We start from the raw sequence: 22,568 nt of genomic DNA, 5'->3' as shown, positions 1-22,568 counted from the left end.
TGTGATGGCACTGTCCCCAAATTTTTGAGGTCAAGCACAGTGTGTCATAGCTGCCTGGAAGTTCAAGACTCTCGTTCCCACAAAGAGCCACTGGCTCACCAACCACATTTCTTCCCCATTCCCACTGCAACATTTCTTTCTCAAGAGGATAAATCTCAAGCCGGTATTTAACATTCCTTTGAACTGAACCATAGACTTTTACCTTGTACTTCTTGCAAGAGTGGAGAGCTAAGCTTCCATTCTTCATATTTATAAACATGTCCTAAAGAGAAGGCACGATTTCATAATTCTCTAGTCATGGGTCTTTGAAACTATTTTACAAAAGAAGATTTAGAAACGTCATACCAGGCCAGACTGATGGTCTGTTTCAGGGTTCTGTCTTGGACCGGGATTCCATGTGGTGGCAGAATATCACTGTTGCTACACACGGCTCATCCTTAAAAAGCTGGTGACATCTAAACAGGCTCAAGTTAAAAATTCCTGTCATTTTTAAAAATTAATTCTGAAATCAAATTAACTAGTACAACTAGAGGGTTACAAATTTGGGGAAACAAATTCTACCCCAGGCTTCTCTATTTTGGAAAATGACGTTACTACTTATCCAGTTGCTGAGGCTCAAAGTCTGAGAGATGTTTTTTTAAAAAAAATTTTTGAATCTAAATTCTGAGAGTTCATGTAGTCCTTTTTATTTAACGTTTCTTTTCATAAATGTATAATAACATTTCAAATTTAAGTTTTGAGGAAAGCTATGATTAAATGACATTGCACGGTTTACAAAAAATTACGTTGAAAACTAATCCTATTTCTCTGAAAAAGTTTCTCAAAGTTACGGCAGTTTTTAAGGTCTGACTTTACAGGGATAGCAACGATCCTTTTTGCTGTTGTTGTTGTGGCAAGAAAAGATAACATGAGCTCTACCCTCTTAACACAGTTTGAAGAGCACCGTGCAGTATTGCTAAGAAGCACAGTGTTGCACAGCAGATCTCTAGGACTCACTCATTTGCTTAACCGACACTTTGCACCCATCGAATAGCAAGTCCCTATTTCTCCTCGCCCGGCCCCTGGAAACAGCTCTGCATTTCTGTTTCTATGAGTTTGACTGTTTTAGATACTAGCAAATGCTCTTGATATCTCTTTTTCTCACACTTCCAATCCACCAGCAAGTTCTAGGATCTCCCCATCAAAACGTATCCTGAGCCACTATTTCTAAGGCACCGTCATGTTTTGCCTGGACCACTGTAGCAGCCCCTTAACTGGAGTCCCTGCCCCCACCCTTGCCCCACTCCCATCTTTCCAGGGAAACTAGAGTGATCATTCAAAGATGTGGACCAGGCACTGCCACTCCCGTGTTCAAAACCCTCCTGTGCCTCCCCACCCGGGTTCCCGGAAACCCCTGCCCTGCCACTGCTTGCAAGGCCTATACGATCCAGCCCTCCCTTCTTCCCAGACACCATTTCCTTTGTCAGTGGGCTCCAGCTACGGTCTCCTTGCTCCCCTGGAGCCCAGCTGACTCCCAAGCCTGGGCCTTCCCACTTGCTGCTCCCTCTGCCTGAATGGCCTTCCAGATCCCTGTACAAGCTGACCTGCTTCAGACCTCCAAACGTCACCTCCTCCGAGAGGCCTGTCCTGATCATCTTACTTAAAGCAGTGCCTTCAACTCACTGTCATTTTCCATCCCTTTGCCTTACTCAGTTTTTCTTCATTACCAGACACTGTATTCCTTAATTATTTGTTTTCTCGTTTATCGTCTTCTCTCCAACTAGATGGAACAGAAGCTCTGCAGGAGCTTCTGGAATTTCGTTTCTGGCCTCATTCACTGCTAAGTCCCCCAAACCTAAAACAGTGCCAGGCACAGAGGCATTCTCAACACATGCTTGGCGAGTGAATTAAAGAGCCTTCTCACCGTCCTCGGGGTCGCAGTGATCTGTTACTTCTGCCACAGTTGTACAAGGAACTCCTTTCTAACACAAGCATCAGAGGGCGTCGTCTTATGTCAGGATCTTATTGTTAAAATAAACTACAATTGTGGGGCAAGCACAGGCCCAATAACTAGGAGATGTGGACCCTCAACTACTCACTCAGTTGTTTCAAGATGTTTAAAATTTCTGTGCTTCACTTTCCTTAATTTCTCCAGTGAGATTGATAGTAACACATCTGGTCTAATTCTGGATTTGCGGTGATGATTAAACATATGCAAAGACTTGGAATGACATACAGAAATCTGTTAAAGTGAGACAGTGATGTTTTACACGGCTCTATGTGAATCGTTACCCTCTAGCCCTCTAGCTCTGCTGACGTATCTGTGTTCCTTCATGATCGTGAATCTGCCTACCTGCAGATCCCGGCATGTTGTACACACACAAGGACAAAGAAACCACTGTCCTTTGGTGTGACAACCACCCTGTAGCATTTGCTTTACTGAGATAAGAAATGGTTTGGTAACTGCGAAGTCTTAGATAAAGAGCTGAAAGGATGAGCAGAGACCAGGTTTTTAAATCTAAGGAAACCTTTGAGCAAAGAAGTCTGGCGTGAGGGAAGCTGGACCTCAGTCCCGCAGCAGAGAGGGGCCGATCGGCAGGAGTCCCCTGGTGAGGACTCTCGGGAGGCAGGAAAAGGCAGGGTGCCGGGGCCACACGCAGCACCCACGAAGAGAAGTGAAACCCATGGCGCTTCACTCCTCAGCCAGCTCCAGGAGTGTTGTTATTTACGGCCAGCACTTCCGGACAACAGACCCGGACAGCAGCTCTGCTGTCCTGGCTCCCTTCCGACATGCAGGACAATTTGAGAAGAACAGAGATGGTTGCTGGCCATCAGCTCCGTTTGCTGTTTGGGATCACATGCACCGCATAACTTGAGGAGTTACTCAAAAATTCTATCTGGCTTTAAAGAACTCCAAACCACGTACGCTACATTTTCATTTTTTCTATTTTATAGATTAAGAAAGTGGAGCCCAGAGAGGTTAATGACTTATCCAAGGGTGCAGAGCAAGTTGGACGTTGATTCTAAGTTGGTGCTCTTTTTGTTGCATAATGGTGGCTCTGTGTAGGTAGAAACATTTCCTTGATGATTGCACATGAGCTGATTTCATTTGGAAGAACCAGAAAAAATTCACGGCTGCAGTATGTACTTTATAAAATTTTTCAGACTCCTATCTTGGAACTGATTACCGGCGGCAGGTACCAGTTGTTTCGGTAACTATTTTAAACTGCTGATATGGCAGAGGCTGGCTGGAGTAATCTCTCTCCGGGAGCTGGCTAGATTGAGTCCCAGCTCCACCACTTGACTGACTGCGCAACCTCAGGCAAGTGTCTTAATTTCTGGTACATCCGCAGTTATAGTTCCCGTCTGTAAAATGGGGATAGCAATTGTCTCTCTCTAATGGGGTTGCTGTGAGTGACTGGACATATATGAGGTATTAGAACAGTGCCTAGCACACAGTAAGTGATATATCCATGTTTATTTTCACAGTACCTGGATACAAATGTAGATGAGACTGGAGTAATTTGAGCTTGTTCTCAGAAGTTCTCATCTTGAACACAGTTTTGTTATTCTGTAGTTTCTACCTGCAGTAACTAGGAGTGGTCACTAGATGGCAATTGTGATCCATTGTGGCTTCAGCTGCAGCAGGTTTTAACAGATGCGTCAAACCCTGGAAGTTTTCAGCGCCTGGCAGTGTTGTGAACGCAGGCTTTTCACAAGGTGGGCCTTTAACAAAACTGTTAGGGCCAGCAAAGTTTGCCTTCTGTGGCCGCTCTTGGAACTCACCCATAGGTGCCCAGTCCTCCTGAGGGCGGCCTCACAGAAGCCTGGATTTACCTCCCTCCATCCTATTGAGAATTTGCATATTAGGAGTGCTCTCAGTCAGGTGACAAGAGGACAGTGTCAGGATCCTATGTTAAGATTAATCAGCGGTTCTCAAAGTGTGGTTGCCCCACCAGCAGCCTCAGCATCACCTGGGAACTTGTTACAAATGCAATTCTTGGGCCCCGTCTCAGACCTGCTGCCGAGGCATCAGCGTTTTGCAAGCCCTCTTGATGATTCCAAGGTCTGCTAGAGCCTGGGAACCGCTGAGATGAACCATTTAGCATCATATAAATGTTGGCGCTAGGCGGGTCCTCAGAGAATATTTTGCCAACCGGCTCATTTGACTGAGCAGGAAACTGAGCCCAGAGACGTTAAATGACTCACCAAGGACACAGGGTTAGGCTGTGGGAGAGCCGGGTCCCAGGGCTGCCAACTGCGTTCCCAGCTTTTCCCACCATGCCCTTCTCCCCTTCAAAACTCAGGCCACTAGGTGCACATTCTAGCCTGATACCTACTCACCAAGAAAAACCCACTTATTTACTTACACAGGGGTTGGTTTATTCACTTCCACAGACATGTCTACAGGGATACATATATCCTGAAAATGTGATGCATTTTCAGTCCGCTGTGTGTGTGCGTGTGTCGGAAGTGAGGGGGAATCAAGTAAAAAGAGTCACGCTCTCGATTGCGGGGAGAGGCTTGTGTGCAGCGTACCTGGAAACGAGCGAGTGAAATGAGGTCAGGCGTGGGGATGGGGGACGACAACGACGCGAGGAAGCTTCAGAGCTGAACTCTGGGGGATGGTGGGGGTTCACAGGAGAGGAGGTAGGGAAGAGACGGTTGGAAGCGGGATGGGTATGTGCAAGGACATGGGGCACGACAGTGGGGGAACGGCAAGAGCTAGTGTGAGCGGAAGGGTGTATGTGGAGGAGTTATATTACAAATAATTTAACAGTATTACTACCAATGATAACGTCTGCACTTACTGAGTGTCAATCATGCACCGAGCACTTCACTGAGCACTTTACATCTATTATTAGTTGACTTAAACCTTAAACAACTTTGAGAAAGTCTACTTTTATTCCTGTTTTATAGATGGCAATAGAAATGCATGCGCTGTGCTATTTTGCTTAAAATTAAGTGTTATTATTTCCACTTCTTACACAGACATTGAACTTTGAGAAAGATTCTTAATAGTTACTGGTTCCAGGACAATCTCTGTAATGTGCAGTAAGGATGTATTTTGGGGGGGGGGATGAGGAATATGTTTTTAATACATATAATTTTAATATAAGTATATTCTTCATAAATGCATAAAATCAGGAAGATTTTAACATATTTTCTTCTTTAACTCAAGGAACGAATGTCCCATTATTCTCTGGTCTACCAGAAGTTGTGGAAGTAGCCAATTTCTCACGACAATAAGCAATTTGTGTCTGAAAAGTGGCAAAGAAAACTCCTTTCAATTATTTGACTCACTGAAGAAAGGAAGCTGCATAGTGAATGAGTGACCTAGTCTGAAATCATTGGCTTTGTGATATTTTTGGCTTTTACTTTATAGGCATTCACTGTGAATGTGCTTTTCATATATTATATGAATATTTGTCACTATTAGCATATTTTCTTCCTTGCCCTGGAGTACTCACAACAAAACTAAAAATTCAAATCATAAAGTTCCGGTAGGATTTGAAATACCCAGCCCTTCCCAGGTACACTTGCAGCAATTCCTGGATTCTTTGGGATATTTTTCAATGATTTCACTTCTCCTGAGAAAATAATTTTTCTGCAGCATTTTCTCATCTGCAAAATTTTGGTATTGGATGAGATAATCTAGAAAGCCACTTTCAGCTCTAATAGTCTGTGGATTTACGATTTAATGACTAAATGACACAAGGAGCTCATTACTGAGTTTTCTTTGTAGTAAAATTTTAGTGTTCTTTTCATAAAAGAAGTTACCAGGCCAAATATTTCTTCATGAGTTTTTAAATGTGATGCCGCAAACAGCTCTACATTCACTCTTAAGGATCACTAAGACCCCATCCAGCTCAAAGATGTGATTATATGCTATGTTCCCACATGATGTTTTGCATCTCAGGGCTAAGAGCAGGCCAGTTTTGAGCAGACGCCATTAGCAGTGACTGAGGGCCGGTTTGTTTTCATGCGGAAGAGCTCCCTGCACACCGTGCTCTGCTCCTCCCGCTGCCGCAGCGACAGCTCTGAGCTCTAAGAGCTCATAGGACAACCTCGATCTTCACACTCACGGTCACAGCGAAGGATAAACTGTTTCTCAAGAAAATCTAGGAAACCCAATCTAATTCTTATCTTCCCTGTCTAGAGAAGTTGAATAGTCCACAGGTTGCTTTATCTTGAATCAAAGGAAGACAAGAACGCCTGGAAAGAAGAATCTATAAGATGTATCATTATTTTTAAATTTTGTGATTGAGAACAAAATTTGCATTTTACTCCCCCCAGACAGTTTTTGCCTTTTTCGTTTGCAATCGGTTTTGGAGTTGATTATAATAATTTTTCTATTTACTTATTATAAAAGCAATATATGTTTACTCTAGAATTATTACAGAAAAGTGTAAATAAGGACATAGAAATATCTAAAATTCTGCCTCCCAGAGCTGGCTATTATTAATATTTTTCTTTGTATTTTATTCTAGGTAAGCATGAACATTAAGAAATTGGCAACAAGTCATTATATTTTAAAATCTTCTTTTAAAAAATTAATATATAATTAGCTTATATACACAATTTTTAATCTCTGCCTTAAAAGTCACACATTATTAGTATTGTATAAAACATTTTGGTTTTCCCTGTTTGGTGATTTTCAGTACTGGTTTGATTTAGGTCATATTATTTAGGTAACATATTATTACTATTGTATTAAAAATTATAAAACCCTTTGGTTTTCACTGCTTTGTGATTTTCAGTGCTGTTTTGATGTAGGTCCCCTTTTTGTTTGCTTTCATTCCTCCTTTTTCCAGAAAAGATTTAAGGTAATTTCAGCCCACTTTCCTCCAAGTGGGTATAATATATAGAGGAAAGTAAGCATCTGAAGTTCATATTACATAGTTTTTTTTTTTTTTTTTTCACACGAGACCTTTGCTTTATAAACAACAGGTAAATTTTAATATACTGGGGAACAGGGCTATAGCGATTTCTATTGTAACATGAAGAAACCCTTTAAAAAGTGAAGAGTAACTCTTCCTTCATACAATCTTGTTTATAAGCATGAGTTTTTCAAAAATATGTTTGTAAGCCTCCAACGGGCTCCTCTCTGAGGGCAGGCCTCTTGTCTTACTGCCTGATACTCCCTCAGCGTCTGGCGCTGTTCCTGTCCTTTGTGTTTGCTAGATAAACACTAGTGGAGATACAATGAATAAGACAGAATCATGTCCCAATATTCTAATACTGTTATGAGAGGCTGATTTCAAACAGCATTGAAGTTTGAGTTGGTAATGAATAAGACCTTCGTTCTGCTTCCTCTTGCTAATTTTCAAATCCTCAGATGAGATAATCTTGGTTTAGCTCTTAGCATAGTGCTTGAGCCCAAAGAGTACATGCTAAATAGATGTTAGCTTTCAGTGACTTGGGCTATTTTTCTTTTCACTATTTAAGCTACTTCTTTAGAGATTATATATAAAATATCTTAAAGAGTTTGTCGAGGGAATAAATTATACTATATTTTATAATAAATTGGTATATAATTATTATTTTACATTGCCTATATCATCTAATAGTCCAATGTCTCGTTCACTCATAAGTTTTAATGGGAACATATTTTAAAATAAGGCAGGCTCCAGTCATAAATATAATTTATAGTTCTTTCCATGGTACTTTACTCCAAGCCTTTCAAGCACTCAGCAAGTATAAAATGAGCCCTTTTAATGAATGAGTAATTTGAGGTATCAACTAACAAAGTCTGACTTTCTCCTGCAAGTGGGAGATGTGTGAAATGACTGGAGCATTGCTGCTAATCTAAATGGCTCTATGTTTGACAGAGCCTTTGGGAATTTGTCTCAGCCACATCGAGACAGGTGCATAAACAAGCCCAGTGCTATGAAATCTGTACTGTGGGCTCTGAACAATGGAATCTTCTACTCCAGGCAGGGCTGTCCAATAGAAACCATGTGAGCCACATACATGGCTTTGTGTTAAAAAAGTTAAAAGAAACATTAAAAAAGCCACATTAAAAATGTTAAAAGACACAGGTGAATTGACTTTAATAGTATATTTTACTTAACTCATGATACCCAGAATATTATCATTTTAATGTGGAATCCTTATAAAAAGTATTAATGAGATATTTGACATTCTTCTTTTTGTTCAAAGTCTTAGAAATCTGGTGTGTACTTTACACTCTCACTACATCTCAGTTGGGACCAGCCACGTTTCAAACGTTCCGTCACCCACGTGGCTGGTGGCTACCATATTGGACAGCACAGCCCTAGTCATTCCCCGTTTAGAGGCACCTCTACACCACGTGGTGAAGAGGAGAGAAGACAGACCAGCTCGGAAGGTTCAGCATACATGTCTGTTCCTGGCTCTGACATCTGATGCTGATGTCACTGTTCATTTCTCTGGGTCTCAGACTCCCACTCTCTATAATGGAGGATGTTAATATCCGCCACACTGCTTTTAGGAGGCTGTGGGGAGATTAAATAAGATATTGTGTGTGAAAGTGCTCTGTTAGATCATAAGGCACCAGGCACATGTAAGGCATTATTACCCCTTTTACTGTAGATTTACTCTCATGACTCGCCCAAGGCCACATTCCAAATTGGTAGGAGAATCAAGGCTAGAATCCGGGGCTTCTGACTTCCAGCCATCTGCTTCAACTAAAGGCTGTTCATACCAAGCTGGCTTAAAAAAAAACTCTTTTTATTAAAAAAAAAAACAAACTGAGGAAGGAAAAGAGTGGCAGTAAGAAGGAAATTCCATATTGAATAGTTAGGGTCTTTTGGCACCGTTACAGCGTTCTGCAGTAAAATTATACATACAGGCTATTTATATACTTATATATCAGAATTAGAACCATCAAGGATTGGACTTTATTGCTGTCATATAATATAAAACCCCATGTTCTTCAAAGTTTCAAACAACTTCCAAATTGAACTGTGGTTCCCCACTCTATTTATCTCCAAAATGTGGTACGACCACAAGAAAGCCCTTCCGCAGTGGGTTTGATTAGTAAAACAGATATGGACCAATTTAGCAGGTTTTCCATGGATTATTTTTGGTTGCAGATGTAGCTCATTAATTTCCATGCAAGAGACACCACCTCTCTAGTGTGAATCCAAGAGACACATTCATCTCTGAACAGAAAGTGAGAATAATTCAATTCAAACCATGATATTCGGAGCTTCCTGTGTGTGAGGCACATACTTTCATGAGCAAAAGGAGTTTGTTTCTATCATAATTGTCACGTAGAGACATATGCTATTTAACTTGAGGAAAATATGCAATCTGTTTACCAAAATGTCTATGATAATGTGATTCAAGAATCTATGTTTTCAGAAAGTAAAAAGACGATCAGAAAGAAAATTCCAGATTATTCAAAAATAATTTTTAAAGTTACCTTCTTTAACTTCATGCCTCCTTCTTTAACTTGTGTAGGGTGCCCAGAGATTTAGTTGTCTTGATCTATTTCCATTTCCCAAATTGTAAGCCTATCATGGTTTCCATATTTAAATATTTTTTGTCATTTCCTACATTTGTTTCAAATGAATTTCTTCATAGAACTTAAAAACCACATAAAGTATTTAGAGTTTTATACTATGTGAAATTAAGCATAAGCCAAGTTCGTTTTCACTGAGAAAAAGACATACATTCAAAAAGTTCTTTATTCTTATTTCAGTCAAAATTCTTCCTTAAAAATGACTTTCAGCTGGTTATTTTTATAAGAAAACAATCACACATAAGCTTTTGGGCCTGCCTGAATTGATGACCATATTGAATAAATGTAATTTTTGTTTTCATTTGCTGAATCATTTCTGTTGACCACTGAATGAAAAAATTTATTGAGTAACCTTTACATTTTATTGCTTTTGCACCCTAGTTTAAAAACAAAGCTTAATTTTTTAAAAGTCCAATAAAATGTATTTTTGATATTTCCACCATAACTTTATAAGCAATTCCTCTCCTCTACCCTATAATAACCACCTTCTGCATTTTTATGATTTAGTTTAACATTATTACTGTAATTTTTTACTGCGTGAGTCCACCAATGTCCTTGGCAGCAAGATTTTGTTACAAGAAATCCAGAAGCTGAGCCTGTTGTTGGTTGCTACAATGATAAGGTTTTTTTGGATCGAGTCCAGAGCCTTCCCCTGACGTTATGAATGTAACCTCAGTCATGCCTCCTTCGTCAACTTCTCCAAAATACATGATCAGCTCGATCCTAAAATCTGTTGCTTAAATGAGCATATATTTTTTACTCAGTGGTTTTCATTATAAATATTTCATTTGATTAACATCTGGCCTTGATGGAATCCAGCCAAAAGAATTAGTGATACCTGTAGTAAAAATGGGATGCCTTAGGAAAATCATTAATGTATCCGCATTTCTCCAGAAACTCTGGAAGGATTCACTCTAGCCAGGGTGTGCTAAAGGGGCATTAACTACGGGGCTCGATGCTGTGCTGTTATTTTCGTCCAAGTGCACCTCCAGCAAGAACACAAAAATCTGAGGAATCTTAACCATTCATTCTTTAAATTACTAAATAAAATTAAATAGACTATAAAAAAGCCATTGAACTGTTAAATATTAGGAAATATTGAGCTGTGTGTCCAAAAGTCACACTTAAGACCAGGCAACAGTAATAATCATAGGATGGCTGTGGATACTATGAGATAATGTCTACTTGTCAGAAATGGATGGTATTTTTGTTTTCCGTCAAGGTTCAAAAGTTAATAATGTACTTTATATTTTAATTGCTTCTACTCAGAGGTCAATTAAGGAACAAAGGAGATTCTGGCATACTGTTATTCTTCTTCCCTGTGGGTATATTCAACATCATATGTGAACAAGACCACATGTGTTAGAACATGCTGTTGCAGACTGCCCAGATTATCTAGGAAAATTTAGGACACGTCACTTCAGTCATCTGAAAGGAATCATTTCTTCATTACAACTCATAACTTAAAACTATAAAATAACAGCCAGAAAAAAAAAATTGACCCAGTTAAGAGAAATTTGATAATGGTAGAAAAGCACATATAGACATGACTGGGAGATGATAAGATTATTTTAATTTTCCCATTTGCACTGGAATTATTTATTTTACAAATCTCCAGATCTTTTATTACTTAAAACCTTCTGCTGAATCATGAAAAGAAGCTTAAGTTAGCAATTTCCCTCTGCAAAATCGAGCTGCTAGCATCTGGTGGACACTTGGATACCTAGTCAGGTCCTATGGAAATGATTATTTTAAGACTCTATTCAACATGCCCGGACTTAAAAATCAGCTAGAATCACACTCCGCACATGTATTTAACTCTAGGAGATTTTAAAACCTGGCATGAGTAGCGATGGTCTCAAGGTTCTTGCCGCAGCGGAGATGGGGATGGGAGATAGGATGCGCAGTAGGGCCGGATCCCGGTGTCTCCCAGCGCCCTGCGCACCCCCAGCGACAGCCGGCGCGCACCCCGGACCCCCGCAGCACCGCCAGCGCGCCCATCCATCCTTCTCACACTTACATTGAGACGTGCGCGGCCGGCGGAATCGAGGACCGGGGTCCTTGTGCCTGTCTGTGGCACCTCGGGGCTGCTTTCCGTCTCTTCACCAGACGCCGCTCTGCGTCCACAACAGCTTCTGAGGGGGAAAAAAGAGGACACTTTGACTCAATTGGAAAGATCACAAGAAGCTGAGTTATTATCAAAGTGCATTGTTGTGGGATCCTAGGAGAAATTACATAATAGGAATATGTAAATACACGCCAATAAAAAATGCTATTATTTATCAAAATGTAACATTCAAGGAGATAGAGATCCTTGTATGCTGATTAGGAGAATATTTTTTGTTTCTGTGTATGCCAGTCTGCACTTATTTGAGACATATACTATAGTTTTTGTCCAAATAAACAATTTATTGTATATATTTATTACTCTTCACAGTTATATTACGTGTTGAGTTCTCATTAGTTTAATTCTCATTAATACAGATTTGAGATAATTTAGAAAGGATTTGGGCATCTGCTACGGAGGAAGCAAATTCACGCGAAGTAACAGCTCAGGGGCAAAAGTTCGGTTTATTTAAGAAAAGTGAGCTCTTCCAGCAACATATTTGCATCCAAATTATATACACAGTATTTGAGTTAGAAATTATTCTTAGTTATTTCTCAAATCAGGTCTGATAGAGCTATAACTTGGCAACACGTTTAGGTTTTGCTTGAGCTCTCCGTGTAATTTAATTAGTTGAGTACATGTTGTATATCATCTGTAATTTAGACTTTTGACAAATCATATGGGACTTCTCTCCACTTAAACGGGATTTCAGAAATTTAACTCTGTGTTTTGGAAAACAGATACTCCCTATTTTGTTTTGCTATATTTCACAGATTTATTTATTATCTACATTTGTTGTTCAAAAAGGATTTGAATAGCAACAACTTCAGACATTTAGATAAATAAAAAAATTTGAAAGCCAGGATTGATTGATTAGGAAATAAGTGCAGAATTGGGTATCCAATTTAGAATTTCTGCAATGTGATATAATGATATATTCCAGAACAATTCTTTCCATTAAAACTTTTTGTAATAATGGAAATCTTCTCTGACTGCTCACTATGATAGCCACAAGCCACATATGGCTACTGAGCACCTGAAATGTGGCTAGTATGATTGAGGAACTGAATTTTTAGTTTTGTTTAATTTTACTTAATTTGAACTTAAATATCCACTTGTGGCTAGTGGCTCCTGTTTTGGAAAGTATAGTTCTACTTTAGCTGTATTCAGTATTCAACATGAAATGAAGAAGTGCTTGAATGTCTAGCTGCCGCACGTCTATAAAACATGAGAGTCCCCAAGACGTCAGGCCCAGGCTCTGACGCGCGGCCTTCCCCACGGAGCCCTCACAGCGAGCGAGCTTCGGCCTGGAGGGTGCATACAGCAGCGTTCTGAACTTTGGCTCAACTTGCGGATATTCAGACATAAATAAAGTTTGGGTTAGCCATAGGTGATCTGAGAACGTTTGTCTCCGGAAAGCTGTGGGATCTCGAATTATCTCTAGTAATAAAGTTCAATGACGGTAAATCGACTCAAGGGCTTGACTTTCCAGTACGTTGCTCGTGTGGAATGATGGGCAGGTAATAGGGACAGATGGGAAGGAGATTGCCATGAACACAGCTGCCTCCATGGAAAGGAATCTCTCCAGATTCAGACTGGAGAGTAGGAACAGGCTGATAAATACTTCCGAGCTTCTGCCCAAATCATTCGCTAATAAGCCTTCACTGAGCACTCCATGTGCAAGGCACAATGCTTAGTGTTGGCGATAAAACGTTGAAAAAAAATAGATGGCTCTTGTCCACATGGTGATGAACTGCATTAGATAATAAGATTTTTTTCCAGTGTCTTCTCTCAAAATTCACTTGTTTCTGGATATGGTAAAAATAAAACAGGAGAAAGATACACAGGATAAATAGAAACACTGAAGATCACTATTGAGTGTGTGTCACACATCTTATTCCACGTACTTCTCTTAGCACAGCTTTCATGGTGCCATACCCAGTTAGATGACAAGACTAGTTTTTTTTATTCATGCTGAAGAAGATTCACCCTGAGCTAACATCTGTTGCCAATCCTCCACTTTTTGCTGAGGAAGACTGTCCCTGAGCTAACATCTGTGCCCATCTTTCTCTATTTCATACATGGATCACTACCACAACACGGCTGCCTATGAGAGGTGTAGGTCCACACGGAGCTGAACCTGGGCTGTCAACGTGGAACATGCCGAACTTAACCGCTAGGCCAGGGGCTGGCCGACAAAACCAGTTTTTGAAATGCAATATTAGAAGCAGAGAAAATAACTGAAAAGATCTTAATTGCCATTTTAGAACATGAGACGAGTATCATCACTTAGCATATATTGAAACGTTTGCAATGTATGTTTAAAGAGGGTTCTTTCCTCTCTATGAGCCAGAATAACGCCTTTTAAAATAATTACTAATCACAGACTTTTTTGTTGCTATTATGTAATGACACTCGTCTTCATTTTGACATTCACAACACTGTAAGAAAGAGTGCTACAATCACCATTTATGAAATCAATCAAATTAGTCAATACTCAAGCACCATTGCAAGACCTGAAGGGAACTATGAGTTACATAGGCCAAATGTAGCTCATTGTACTTCAGTTCATTTTGGAAAAAGGAGCCAGAAACGTGGGAACGTACTAAGCAAGAACTATTTAGTTGAACTTCTATTTTTCCCTCTACACAGCAACTACATAATTAAACGTATGGCTCAATCTGCATTTTTAGATGAATTTCCAAATGTGTCACTGATGGAAATTTCAGTATGAAAATGATTAAGAATTAAATTAAATGAATGCAGCCACAATACATAGACTTAATGTATCTAAAGACCATAAAGTCATTTCTCCAAAGATAATGTCCTTGACTTTGTGGATAGACATTCTGAAAACAATTTTAAAAATGAATTACAAAGCAACAGAAGAAATCACAAGAAAAAAAGGAGATAAATTTATATAAACACTCAAAAACCATTGCATATAAAAAATATGAACAAAATTAAAAGGTGAAGGGAGTTTGCTTTATTCTTTAAAAAATTTTATACCCTATGGAGATTTGAAAACATAGCCACAGATTCTTTGGCCCTCCTCTGTGCTCCCTCCCATGGAGTCTGGGAGGGCTTAGGACAGCTTTGACCAGTGAAGGACCCTGGAACTTCTGAGGCTGGATCAGGAAAGGCCACGAGGCTGCTGCCTTGTTGCGGGAATACTGTCTTTTGCAGTCCTGAGCCTCCAAGTAAGAAGTCTGGCTACCCTGGGACCACATTCGGGATCAGGCACACATGGGGGCTCCAGCTGGCAATGCTCCAGAGCTCAGCCTTCCTTCTGTCCCTGCCAGGGCACTAACTGAGTGAAGCCATTTGGGGCCCCTCAGGTGAGCCAGTCTGCCAGGTGAGTGAGCCATGAGAGCAGAAAAAGCCCCCAGCCAAGACCCATAACATTGTGAGGTAAAATAAAATGTTGCTTTCAGCTACTAATTTTTGATGTGGCCTGTTATGCAGCCACAGATAACTGATAACAGATAACTAGAGCATACCCTCTTGAATGGATGATATTTTTACAACAAAAATTAAAAAATTGAATGCGAAGGACACTCTGGGAAGTTATTTGCAAAAACTGACAAAGACAGTAGTAATGTTCTTCCTATATAAAGAGCTCTTACGAATCACCAAGAAAAAAAATACTAACACCATATAGGAAAATGGGCAATTAAATAAACATAAAATTTACAAAAGAAAAATAAAAAGCCTAAAAAACACGTAAAAAGAAGAAAAAGTCCAACCTCATTAGTAAGTAAAGGAAACATGAATTAAACAGTAGAATTAAAATTTTGGCTATCAAATTGGCAAAGAAAAAAAGAATAACATTGGTTTGGATTAAGTGGGAGTATAAATGGCACAAACTTTCTGGAAAATAAATTGATATTCCATATTCAGAGTTTAAAAAATATCATATTCTTTGACACCAATAGGAACGTAAGCATTCAGGTAAGGAAGTAATCAGAAATGAGGTAAAATAATATAGAAAATATTTATCACAGTTCTATTTATAGGAGCAAAAATACAGAAACAAGCTAAATGTCACTCGATACAGTTAAATATGTACTTTATATTACATAATATTATTTTATTATTTAGAATAAAAATTTAAAGATGTTTTACTTTTTAATTCTGACCGGGGAACACCATAGTAGAGTAGAGAAAACTGGGGCTTTTCGTCACATAGACCAGGCTTTGATTCCTGGATTCGCCGTTTGCTTTTGCAGGATATTTATTTGGAAATTTGACTGACCTCTCTGAATTTCAGTTTTCACGTAAGGAAATTGGGATGAAGTACCTATTCCATTGGGTGTAGTGATAAGTAAGTGAAATGATGGGTAGAAAAATAAGCATAATTGTTCCTCAATAGGGGTTGTCTTTTTTCTTACGATCTAAGGACACGAGCTGAGCACCATATCCAAGTTCACACCACATTTCAACTTCACTAAAAGCTCTTCCTCTCTGGCTCCCTCTATATACCCTAGTCCACCATAGTCCCGTCTCTACACCATAGTCAGAGAGATCTTAAAAAACAAAATAAAAAATAAACACATCCATTTTCTTGCTTACAACTCTTCAATGGTTCCAATTGCATTAAAAATATATCTACTCTGCTCCACCCTCCATACAGCAGATGGGGTGACTTCTGGAAAAGTAAATCAGATCATGCCATTCTCCTGCTCAACATCCCTCCCCTTGCACCCAACAGCTCCCCAGAGCGTTGAGAACAGACCTCAGCTTCTCTCTGGCTTCTACGCCCCATCTGATTCCTACCTTGCCTCCATCCCGATCTTGACCCCTCTCCTCCTTGCCTTTATTCTCTGGCCACACTGGACTTCTCCTTATGGAGAAAAACATCGTGCTGGGCTCCACTCTCTGGCCGCTGCTGTTGGTGCACTGGAATGCTCTTCCTCCAGAACCCTGCATAGCTAGGCCCTTCACCACTTGCATCTCAACTGGAATGTCTCTTCCTCACAGAGGTTCTTCTTGACCATTCAGTCTAAAGTCAACCACTCATTTTCATGTATCTCTAATCTAATTCTCTTTCCTTGCACAGTAGCAGCTATATCTTCCTGACTTCATCATACATTTTGTTCATTTGCATTCTGCATTAACACCAACCCTTCTTCTCTCCTCCCCTCTTCCTTGAGAGAAGGAAACTTGCTTGTTTTGTTTACTGGAGCATCGTTTGCAAGCAGAACCAGGCCTGGCCATGGCAGGTGTTCCACAAATATTTGCTGGGTGGCTTGCAAATACTTTTTGTACTTCTGAAACACAGAACTTTGCGATGCAAAAGAAACAGCTTGACATCATTTTAAAAAAGCCAGAAATTGTAAATTATATGGGCATTTTTTAAAGCTTTCGTGGTTCTGATTAGAGTCAAGTACATTGCCTCAATTTTGAAAAAGGAAACACCCCCAAGCTGACTCACAACAGCATAAAATTATTTCAGGAGTGTGATGAGAGCCCTCGTCAAACCAGATACTTCAAAATACACCACCACTCAGCGGGCTCCTTGCTTTGAAATGAAGAAATGTGCACCTCCCACGAATATTATTATTGCTGCTGAGCATGCGACTTATTCACTGGATAAGTAACAAATCTTAGTAGACTCCCCTTTCAGCACTGAAAGTGTTGAAAACAGGGTTTCATTTTTTGAGGCTGGTTTAATACAAGCCTATAACGAGGACATGCCTTAATTGCCCCATGGGGTGGATGGGAGTTAAGCCTGTTCCTCTTGGCGTCATTTGCTCTGGGACTGCAGGAACTCAGTGGTTGGGCTTCAATGGCCAGAAATGATCCCAAGATTCTACAGTAATGAGATCTATTTCTATAGAATCCATGCGAAAAGTCTGAATTGCTATTTATAGATATGCCATACCATATCAGAAATTATATAACATTCAGACATTCGGCCACAAGTTTTGCTATGTGTTTCAACATAGCCTATCCCCACCAGTTTTGAATTTCCTCCACAAAACAGGCTGACCACATTTTTATGATTCTTGAAGGGAAAGGAAATACATTTATTAAACATGTCCTTCGGGCCAGCCTCCTTGCTAATTGTGTTATCTGTACAGTCTCATTTAATCCTTACCACTGTGCAGCAAATGAGTAAAGGCAGCGAAGGCAGATTCTATTCTCCCCCACAGTGTCAAAGGAGATTGGCAAAGCAGGAATCAGCTAAGTCAATGGCCTGCCTTCTCATCCTGCTGACGTGATCCCAGGGGTGAGTGTCGAGTGTGTCACAGGACCCTGTATTCTACTTTACTGATTCATGGCAGTTGTCTGAAGCATGACAAATGTTACTTATTACAATGCTATTAAATTAGGCACAAGATTTCCATAGGAACTCTGCATTTGCGTTGTTTAGAAATATCAGGGCTTAGAAAAAGACAACTGGGTGAGGCACCTTTAGATTCCTGGAAGCCATTCTCATCATGCCGTGGAGTCAAAGATCTGATTTGGTTTTATCAATACTGTTTGCAAAGGTGGAGGGGGCTGTGTGTGTGTGTGGGGGGCCCATTTCCCTCCACCCATCCAAAGGAACTCCTTAATCCTTTAGCCGAGTTTTTAAAAAGTTAACGTTGTACTGTCTCAGATAAAACTAGGACTGTGAATTCCATTTCTATTGAAATGGGATCAATTCTGAATTAACAAATAAAACCTGATAAATTAGAAGAGAGGGAAAAAATCTGGTAAGACTGTACTAAGCCACCATTGAAGTTCTGGACTTTAGGGTCCCTGGCTTTCTTTTAAGGGCATTACAGTTAGAGAGACGTTCATTTTCCTTTATTTATAAAACCCACATAATGGTCATATAGTTCAAGGAAGCCAAGTCTAAATGATCCAGTAGAAGAAAGGACTGAAAAGATCTAAATATTTGAAGTCCATTTAAAATCTTTTGATTCTATTAGTTTGGCATAAGGAAATTGGAACTGAGAAATTAACACTTCAAGATGTGGATGAATTTGAGTAATAGTGACTTCAGTTCAGAGAACTGGAGAGCAGAAGCTTCACTGGTTGGAACTAAAGTTAGGTCTCATCATACAACTCAAGAGGAGATATTTAACAGGAAAGAGTCTATGAGATTTTCATTCCAGGTGCATCCTTCTGATACTTTTGCAATAGACAGAAATATATCAAATGTTTCCTAGAAGTTCCTCATCCTTGCTGAGAAACTATAGCCCTTTTCAAATGAAACCACTGGATGAATCTTCAGACAGGATAAACTATTGAGAATATAATGGTGATTCAAGGAATGGTCAGAGGTCATCTAAATAACACAGTTCAGGAAAAAGACTAAGACTATATCTCTATAAGGTAAATAATCAAGGAAAATCTAGTATCCAGATTTTCCAGTCATCCAAATATTTGGCATTATAGAGCAATGCTTAAATTGAATCAAAAAGTACAAAGTGAGTGGATCCCTTTCTTTGGGTTAACTACATCATGACATCCTTGCTTCAGTCATCTTGTCATCTGCATTATGATTCGTTCATATATTCATCTATACAATTAGTTAATTGAGTAGTTGATTAATTAAACATACCTCATCTAACATAACCTGTGAAACAATTTGTTTTGGGCAAGTTTAAAAAACATGCCTTAGGTGAGTAAAATTTGACTTAGTTTTACCTCCCGTTAAAAGATGATTTATTCTTGTTTAAGACTGATGATACTGATTAAGTAACAGAAAACTAATTAAAACCATGCCCTGAAATAATCATTTTATGGACCTTTGAAATAAATGTGAAAAACTTCAAGTGTATCTTTGTAGTCACTTGCCTTATGGAATAACTATGATCCAGACCATGGTAGGAGGAAGCAGGAAGGAGAAAAAAATGTGTCGTTTGTGTTTGGGATATAATTGAGGCTCTGAAACAGTGCAGAACCTTGACTGGAAGAGCAGGATGAGAACCAGACTCTTTTGGGATATCAGGATATGGCTGAGCTCCATTTTTGGTGGGGAGAAATTGATTTCAACGTTCTAGATGATGGTTTCTTTTGGACTTGAATGTGAAGTTCTCTCACCCCCACAACAATCAAACTATATTGTCCATAATCCCAGTCAAATTTGATTTCCAGAGAGAGCTCTCTCAAAAAACCATTGCTCTAAATTACGCCGTTACTCAGTAGTAATAGTAATAGCTATTACTTATTGAGGATATCTTATGCTGCAGGCTCTGTGCTAAGTATATTTTACATATATATTATATCACTTAACCCTCACCATGATACTACAATAAATCAATCTTCTTATATTTAAGATTGTTTAAAGAAACTTTAACTCATCACACACATTTTGAAGATAGAGTCCATGTTTTGTTCCTCTCTCTCTCCCCAGCACACAGTGAGTGGCTCATAATTGGCGTTTGAAAATACTTGTTGAATTAAATGAAATGTCATTTCCTGTGCTTTCCCTGAGGGAAAGGTTTTCATCAATCATTTTGCCCTTTGTCCCTAAGAGTCTTCAAAGTTACACCAAACAGGCATTGCAAATTTTTAACCCAACTAAGAAATGTGGATTGACTCATCTCTGTCTACTTGGGTGAGTGAGGAAGACTAGCGTAAATGAAGGTTGGAGGAGGGTTGTGTGGGGATTGGTGGGAAGGAAGAAACATTAACTCTGGTGAAAATAACTTTTGTTCCTTCTGGGCTGTAAACATAAAGAAATAAGAAAGCCACGATACTGTGAACTTGACAGTCTTCCGTGGAGAGTCTGAAAGACAACAACCTCCTTTGGCAATGGGCACTGACAGATGATACTCTGAGCTGAGAACTCCAGGAAGATTGGGTTTATACAAAAGAGAAAAGAGGGTCATCAGGGAGGGCAAGCTCGTGAATAAACGCAGTCTTGTTTTCTGTGCATTTCAAGCCCTGATTTACTAGATTTTCCAGTTGTTGATTGGACCCTTGTCGTCACTGCTCAATTCCTGATGATCCCTGACATTCATTGTGGCTTTGGTGTGCTGCATATAGAAGGACCATGGGATGACACAGACTCTACAAACTAAGTCCTCTCTCTCCAGCTTTGATTAATTCATGGCATTGTTTTGTTTTTTCTTTTTTGAGCATCTAGTCATGCCAGGAACCATCACCGTCAAGCACAGTCACGTGGTGCCCACCTGTGTGTGCACGCGCCATGTTGTACATAGCAAATTAGAGACTCCATTCCTTGCCTCCAGGAGCTCACAATAAAAACCAGACAACAGAGGTGGTGAACACAATGGGGCAAAGAGAGGCACAGCTGTATAAACAGAGAAGTACAACAAATTAGAGAATTTTGGTATGAACTGTGAGTGCAAGTGCTGTTGTACGCTGGAAATAAGAGAAAATTCTGCTAGTTGCAGAGAACTTGCTAGAGTCTGTGTAAGGGTAAGGAAGGACAGGGATGGTAATGGTGGAATCATCCTGCTTCTTTCAATTAGGAGGGAAAGAAGTTTCTTTTGGAGTAGGGGGAGAGATTTTTTCTTCACAGGTGTTTACTCTGAGGGCACATGGATTGCTACTTGGGTCTAGGTTCCTGTAAGAGATTCAGCTGAAAGCAGCCTAAAGAAGGAAAATAAAAAAGTATTAAGCAGGGCATAGACTGCCAGAGAGATTTCACAAGCCTTCTTTCCACTGGAAACCAGGCTAAAAAGAAAATAAAAACCAGAATGTATTATAATTGTACATTCCACTTATAACCAACTAGCATATGCCAATTGATTTTCCAAGGAAATGATTACTTTGGGCGAGTTTTATTTATTTTATTTTTAAGGGGCAACATGTCTTGCCATTGTCTAGCATTTACTGTCTTTGACATCTTGAACATTGTCAGGAATTAATGTGGGCCTACAGAATTCAGCTGAAAGCGAATTCCAGACAGGTCTCTATCTCAACCACCACGGGCTGATAGGCATCTCTCTTCTTTTAAATATATTCACATAGAGAATTTGAAAACCTCCCCAGGAATCTTTTCCAGGGTTTATAAAACCTTCACTGCCAATAAGATCTTTCCATTGAACTTAAATTCCTTTGGTTGTAATTTAAATTCATTTCCTCTTCTTTCCTCATTAGAGAGGAGAGTACTACCCCCAATATCCACTCCTCTAAGCACAGCTGTTAAACAAACCCCTCAGGCTTCTCTCCTGGACACACAAAGGATGGTGGAGCCAGTATGGAGATTTCTCAAAAAATTAAAATAGAAATATCATACGATCCAGCTATCCTACTACTGGGTATTTACCCAAAGAACTTGAAATCAATGATCTAAAGAGATTTACGCACCCCTATGTTCATTGCAGGATTATTCACAATAGCCAGCTGTGGAAGAAACCCAAATGTCCTTCTATAGATGAATGGATAAAGAAGATGTGGTATATATATACACACACACACACACACAATGGAATACTACTCAGCCATAAAAAAGACAAAATTCTCCCATTTGCAACAACATAGATGGACCTTGAGGGGTGTGATGTTAAGTGAAATAAGCCAGACAGAGAAAGACAATACTGCATGATTTCACTCACAGGTGGAAGATAACAAATACATGGATAAAGAGAACAGATTAGTGGTTACTAGAGTGGAAGGAGATTGGGGGGCGGGGGATGAGTGAAATGGATAAAGGGGCACATATGTATGGTGATGGATAAAAATTAGACTACTAGGGGTGAGCACGATGAGGTGTATTCAGAAATTGATAAATAATAATGTATACCCCAAATTACAAAATGTTATAAACCATTATGATCTCAATAAAATTACTAGGAAAAAAAAGAACATTCCTCAAAACAAATGAGCATTTTTAGAATATGATGACACAGTTTCCTTTAAAAGATAATCCTTTATTTCGAACACTTAAGTAGTATGGAATTTAAAAAATATTTATATTATTGAAAGAATTCTCAAAAGTAGGGCATCGAAAAAAGTCCATGGCAGAAATATTTTAGGGGCGGATCTCTTTCTCCAGTGATTATATCT

General features: G+C 39.5%; 1 protein-coding gene across 7 annotated transcripts in view; it reads right to left on the bottom strand.

Annotated features, from left to right (window-relative positions):
• The window catches only part of COL8A1 (collagen type VIII alpha 1 chain), a 494,271-nt gene that overhangs the window by 395,577 nt on the left and 76,126 nt on the right, over positions 1 to 22,568 (bottom strand). For all 7 annotated transcript variants that reach the window (XM_070508614.1, XM_070508615.1, XM_070508618.1 and 4 more), the window contains one exon: positions 11,508 to 11,622. The gene's annotated coding sequence lies outside the window, so the exon portion shown is untranslated. The remainder of the gene's footprint in view (positions 1 to 11,507; positions 11,623 to 22,568) is intronic.

The sequence above is a fragment of the Equus asinus genome, chromosome 5 (assembly GCF_041296235.1).
Source record: "Equus asinus isolate D_3611 breed Donkey chromosome 5, EquAss-T2T_v2, whole genome shotgun sequence".
NCBI classification, from domain to species: domain Eukaryota; kingdom Metazoa; phylum Chordata; class Mammalia; order Perissodactyla; family Equidae; genus Equus; species Equus asinus.
This window is presented reverse-complemented; position numbering and strand designations above follow the sequence as displayed.